Source organism: Misgurnus anguillicaudatus, chromosome 9 (genome assembly GCF_027580225.2).
Source record: "Misgurnus anguillicaudatus chromosome 9, ASM2758022v2, whole genome shotgun sequence".
NCBI classification, from domain to species: domain Eukaryota; kingdom Metazoa; phylum Chordata; class Actinopteri; order Cypriniformes; family Cobitidae; genus Misgurnus; species Misgurnus anguillicaudatus.
This window is the reverse complement of record NC_073345.2, coordinates 34530938-34537267: the sequence shown is the minus strand read 5'-3', so window position 1 is coordinate 34537267 and position 6330 is coordinate 34530938. Positions and strand designations below refer to the sequence as shown.

General features: G+C 34.0%; 1 protein-coding gene across 6 annotated transcripts in view; it reads left to right on the top strand.

Annotated features, from left to right (window-relative positions):
- Positions 1-4354: 4354 nt before the first annotated feature.
- The window catches only part of camsap1a (calmodulin regulated spectrin-associated protein 1a), a 29505-nt gene continuing 27529 nt past the window's right edge, over positions 4355-6330 (top strand). For all 6 annotated transcript variants that reach the window (XM_073871560.1, XM_073871559.1, XM_073871556.1 and 3 more), the window contains exon 1: positions 4355-4734. The gene's annotated coding sequence lies outside the window, so the exon portion shown is untranslated. The remainder of the gene's footprint in view (positions 4735-6330) is intronic.

Sequence of the window (6330 nt, the reverse complement as noted above, 5' to 3'; positions counted from 1 at the left end):
TATGTGTGTTTCCTGGGTGACTTTTGCGCTACTAACGCAATGCCCTACCAACTGAGCTATACAGGAACATTTTAAGGCAATCACTGTAATCCTGCACACTATCAGTCTTGCAACAATATCAAAAATGTATTTATTAAAGGTGCAGTGTGTAACTTTTACAAGGATCTCAGAGTTGCAATATAATATACATAACCATATTATGTATGCAAAGACCGTACGCAATTAATGCTGTTGTTTTTTTCACCTAATTGGGCACACCATTTCAATGCAAAGACGTGGGCAGCGCTCCGACGTGGTGCTTTCGGCGACCCGAGTTCAATTCCCGACTCGGGGTCATTTGCCAATCCCATACCCCTCTCTCCTCCCTGTACTTTCCTCATTCACTGTTAAATAAAGGCAAAATGGCCAAAAAAATATACAAAAAAGACATGAACTTGCATGGGGCGATGCAAATGATGCATATTGGGCAGGGCAAATGCGAGAGTTATTCGCCTCAAATGCGTCTTCGTGCAAGTTGAAAATATTCAACTCAAGCGAAAAATTTGCATGACACAAAGTAAAATCCAGCGAGAATCTAGAGTGATGCTTTGCGTTTAGCAACTATGGTGCGTTTACAGCAGACGCGAATGAAGCGTGAAGTGCGAGTGATTTACATGTTAAGTCAATGCAAAGAATTAAGCGTTTCAGGCGTGTAAATTGCACAAATTGAAAAATCTGAAGTTTGGTGGATATTCGCGCCACGTTAACCAATCAGGATCTTGCTCTATTAGTGACATGATTACGACATAGCAAGCTGAGGCAGAAATAAGAAACAACAATGGAGGACAAAAACATTGTCGGCATATTTGGACACCCGGAGCTGTACAACACTTTGTACTTTTATTGAAACGGGAATAAAAACAATCTTGCTTAGAAGAAAGTAAGTGAGGAGGTTGGACAATAGGGTAAAAAAATGCTCTTTACTCAATTTGAGCTATATATAGCCTACTGTATATAATGTATATACATACTGAGCCAGCTTAAGCCGGCAAATAGAGTGTATTTGCATCTGAATTTAACGTTGGCGAATGACACGAATTTTAAGCTCAAATGAAGCAAGTTAACTCAAAATGTTCAAGCGTCCAACTACATGCAAATAGCGTGATTTATTTTGCTTTATTAGTAGAGCCGTTTTTAAGTTACACCGCAGGTCCACTTACATGGAAGTCACTACCATGTTTTTACCATAGCCCTTTGTTACTACGTTGTTTCAGGTGAAGACATGTTTGTCCTGTGGGTGCTACCGTAGCTTCACTTTGCGTTTCAAAATCTCACCACTAGATGCCACTAAAACTGACACACTGGAGCTTTAATATATACATTTAAAACAGTGTTTCTCAAACTTTTTCAGCCCAAGGACCACTTTATCTTCCAATTGTTTTCTGAGGACCACCTAACAGAATCCCACTCTAACACGCCCCCAAAAAACAACAAAATAGGAAGGATAAGCTAAATTTAAGTTTAATATGCAACTGTTTCAAGTCAAAAACTAATTTTTTTAAACACAAATGCAATGTTATGTTCAGAAATTATTATATGAATTTTATTTCATTTAAAAAAGTAAATGTGAAATGAGTTGCAGCTTAATATGAACAACAAACTGCACATGTTTAAAACTGAGGTGGTGGGTATATGAAGTCTATGGTTGTAACTATGGTAAATTTTCCCCTTAATGTGCAAAATCACTGAAATTACAGGGATTTTACACATGAAACAAAAACTAGTTAGATCTGTGGATTTTAGCTGCTTTCAGTTGACGCTTGATCTTTTCTTTTGACTCCTCTTTGGTTTAGTCACCGATCCATTTTTACGTTATTAAAACAGAATGGCAAGAACTGATATCACAAGTGCATTAAAAATCTACTTAAATAAGTGATAATTTTGTATAAACACTTGCCTAGTTTAGGTCATCTTTTGGTGGACCACTTGGGGGGTTTGGCGGACCACTAGTGGTCCGCGGACCACACTTTAAGAATTACTGATTTAAAATAAATCATATTGTTGCTAGACTGATAGTCTGCAGGATCTTTTTTTTTTTTTTTTGATTATTGACCATATCTTTTTTCTGAGGCACTCATTACTAACCGGTGTGTGAGGGTAATTGTTAATTGACTGAAACCCATATTGATGAAAAATTTCCATATTTATAAAAGATTACAAGGAAATACTCTCACTCAATCCTATTCCAATAGAAGGCTCCATTAAACTCCTACATTTCCCTTACGAAAAGTTTTTTTTTGTAAAAGTGTAGTAACCATGTTTTTTGTGTGTATTGATTACTAATAGTAAAACCATGGTTGCTTTTTGTAAGGTATTTCTGCTGATAAGGTATTCTTGTGTAATATAGTGTAAATATTTTAAATGGTTATAATAGGTTTCAGCTTCTCTCTCATATTATTTGGTTATTTTTGAACCTGAAGCATCTCAGAATACTCGAGTGTAAATGCTTTTCTCCGATCCTGGAGAAACCTGTGACGCTTACTTGATGAATCTTTTACACACAAAGACCTTCATAGCTATTTAAAGCTTTAAACTCTGTGTGTATAGAAAAATTGAAAAGAATGAGTTTTGGATGGAGATTTATAATGTTCTTGATGTTATACTTTCCTCAGATCTTAGATTTTAGAAATGTAGAGATTGTTTGGTTCCAGTTAGAGGATCATCACTGATCAAAGTGATTTCAATATGAACTTTCAGTTTGTTCCTGTGTGACTGTTTAATCAATAACAAAACTCATTCAGTGAAGTGGAAGTGTTTGATTTATCAGAAATCATTAAGCAGAGTCTATCTGACAGTCAGTGGACCCAATTGTGGTTTTTAAATGGACATGTAGACTTCTGTGAATTGTCAGAACATAATCTCTAACACATATACAATAATCTCTTTAAAAATATTTTTGTATCTCATCTATTTAAAGGTTTTTAAAGTAGCAGGACTGTAATGACCAATCATCATAGTTTTGTTTCACTTTATCATCAAAATAAAATATAGACAATAAAAGCATTTTATTTCATAGTTGCTTTAAAATGTAATTTTTAAATACAACTGTTCCCATACGGCAAAACATAAAAATACTTTGGCCAAAAATATGTTTTAAATATATGGTAAATACATTTTGTAAAAATATATTTTAAATTTGAAAATATATTTAATTTTAACCTTCATATATTAACATATATTTCAAAATGTATTTCAGGGGCAACACATACATTTTTAATTTTACAACCAATACGGCAAAAAAAAAAAAATTCTGGCCAAAATATAAAAGTTTGTATAAAATGAATATGTATAAAATATAAAATTTTAAGTATAATTTTGCAGGTTAAATATATTTAATTGTAAACTTTTCAATCCTGTTGTTTACAGGTTTGTTATAACATACAAAAGCTTTTTAAATATATTTAAAATATATATACAAAAAATTGCCAAAAAATATATCTGTGAAAAATAATTATTTGTAAACATATTTTAATATATATATCATCATACATATTTCATGTATATTTTGGAATATATTTAAAAATATAGTTTTGCTGTATGGGTTCTGTTATGCTTGACTCGGATATTTTAACTATAAATAATAATATCCTGATTTATTTATTAACATATTTTCAATTCTGTATAGCTCATAATCTAATGATGAAGAACTGGTACATAAACATTTGCTGATTGCTCAAAGAAAAAAAATGAAATGTTATCTTATGTATTTTGCATTGCACAGTAAATAGATTTAAAAGTTAATGATATCAGTGATTAAATTAAATATATTATATTATAGGGACACATACTGATACACATCACTAAACTACATCACACATCATGTAAGATGAATCAATGTTTTCCAGTATTCTCAGTAGGGATTTGGTAAAGTAGGCACAAGAGATTGGGTCAATATTAAATGATTGAATGCTGTCCTGCTGTCCTGCTTTACACTTTGTGACCAAGCAAAGCATCAACAGTCGTTTACTGCAGGTGGCGCTGTAGAGCTGCGCGTTAAAATATGATGAGAATGATGTGATTTCGTGTTTATTATAGTGGATACTAATGTATACCTACTATAATATTTTTCATTTAGGGAATACATTAGTAGATACTGGTCTGATTTCATACAAAAAGACATACATTTGGCAAATTAAACAAGTAAAAGTTTCCTGTTTTAACATTTAGATGTTAGAAATCAGTTTAATATTGTAATTTAAGGTTAAAGTAAATGAATATTCTTTCGTAAATCCCTTAAAAATATAAGAAAGTAAAGGCTGACATCGGCATGATGGGTTTCTTTCCCCCTCACGGATGCGGGATGCGCGCATGCGCACTGGCGCCTTATACGAGAGCGCAGATATCCATAGCGACAATAACACCGGTCGAGAATCCGCCTCGCGTCATGGCGTCTTCCCGTGACAACGGCTGCTTCCGAAACAATGTAACAGCGCCTGTATGGCGGGAGAGTCGCGAGCAAACATGCGTTTTTAAAACGGCAGCATTTATTTAAACTCATCTACCCTTTGACGTCATAATTCCCGGAGATAACGGCGGCGCGTCCTGCGGTTGTCATGTAGCCGAGGCCGCGGCGCGTCGTATCGCATCGCGTTGCTGGGCGGGGAGGGGAGAAATCAGACGGATCTTTAATAACAAAGCATCGGGAATATTCATGTGTTTTTAAAACTGGACTGTGGATTTGACGCAGGGCTGAAGGTAACTGAATCTGTCATTGACCTGTGTGACAGGTGCACATATACTAGCAATGTATAGCGGTAGTAAAGCAGTCTCATTCATTCGTTCATTCATCATATTTCTTTAATTATACAGATTACACCCAGATGCACTGTGAAAATAATATTTGATTACCTGTTTTATAATTGGATTATTTCACAAGCATGCATTCATCACTTTTGAATAGTCATTCAGTGATATTATCGTGTCCTGTGTTTGATGGGAGGGGATTCTTCCCCAAAAACTGAAACGTAGTACTTGTCCATCCATAAATCTTTGTGATAAGCACTCACTCTTAGTATCAGTATGTTGGTTAAGCACTGTCTGCTTGACATCTGGGCCTGGACAATAACCTACGTAGTACTCTATTATGCTCATACTAATTTCTTTAAACATTAAAGGCTATCACCCATAAAAAGTGTAGTAGCAGTGATGTGGTATCACATGGTGCCAAATTGTTTTTATGTCCAGAAACCATAATAGCATCGTGGTACATTTTTGTTCGCGCATAGTATTTGTGTTTAGGTTTTCCGGACTTTACCAATAAAAGACTAAGCCCATTTTCACAGACAAGCCTTAAGGCTAGTCCTAGACTAAAACATATGTTTGATCTGTCTCAACCGAAAATAACTTGCACATACAGATCCTAAAATATCCCAGTGCCATTGTTTTGTCTCAAGATACACACCAGTAACACATTTTTCTAAGACATGTTTAGAAAAAATGCTTTACCCAGCAGACATATGGCTGACCTTCAACATTGAAATATGGTTGAAATGATGTCAGTTCTTGTTTCAACGTTGAAACAACGTTGATACAACAGTTAATGCTATACGGTTGCAAAAGGTTAATAAAATGCTTAAAAATCAATGTTGAAATTTGGTTGAATTAATGTCAGTTCTTGTTTCAACGTTGAAACAATGTTATTACAACTGTTAATGCCAAACGGTTGCAAAAGGTTAATAAAAAGCCTAAAAATCAACGTTGAAATTTGGTTGAAATAATGTCAGTTCTTGTTTCAACGTTGAAACAACGTTGATACAACAGTTAATGCTAAACAGTTGCAAAAGGTTAATAAGATGCTTAAAATCAACGTTGAAATTTAGTTGAAATAATGTCAGTTCTTGTTTCAACGTTGAAACAACGTTGATACAACAGTTAGATTAGATTAGATTAGATTCAACTTTATTGTCACTGCACATGTAGGTACAAGGCAACGAAATGCAGTTAGCGTCTAACCAGAAGTGCAATAAGCAGTAAGTACAGAATAAAGGTCTATAATATGTACAATAACTATACAGGTAAGTATTATGGACATAATTTACAGATATTAAATACTATAAGCACGATATACAGATAGGTGTACTATGAACATACTATACAGATGGGCTATGTAAAAGTGTATTTACACTATAGGCAGAACTATGAACATAATTAATGCTAAAGGTTGCAAAAGGTTAATAACATGCTTAAAAATCAATGTTGAAATTTGGTTGAAATAATGTCTTGGTTCAACGTTGATACAACAGTTAATGCTAAAATGCTTTAAAATCAATGTTGAAATTTGGTTGAATTAAT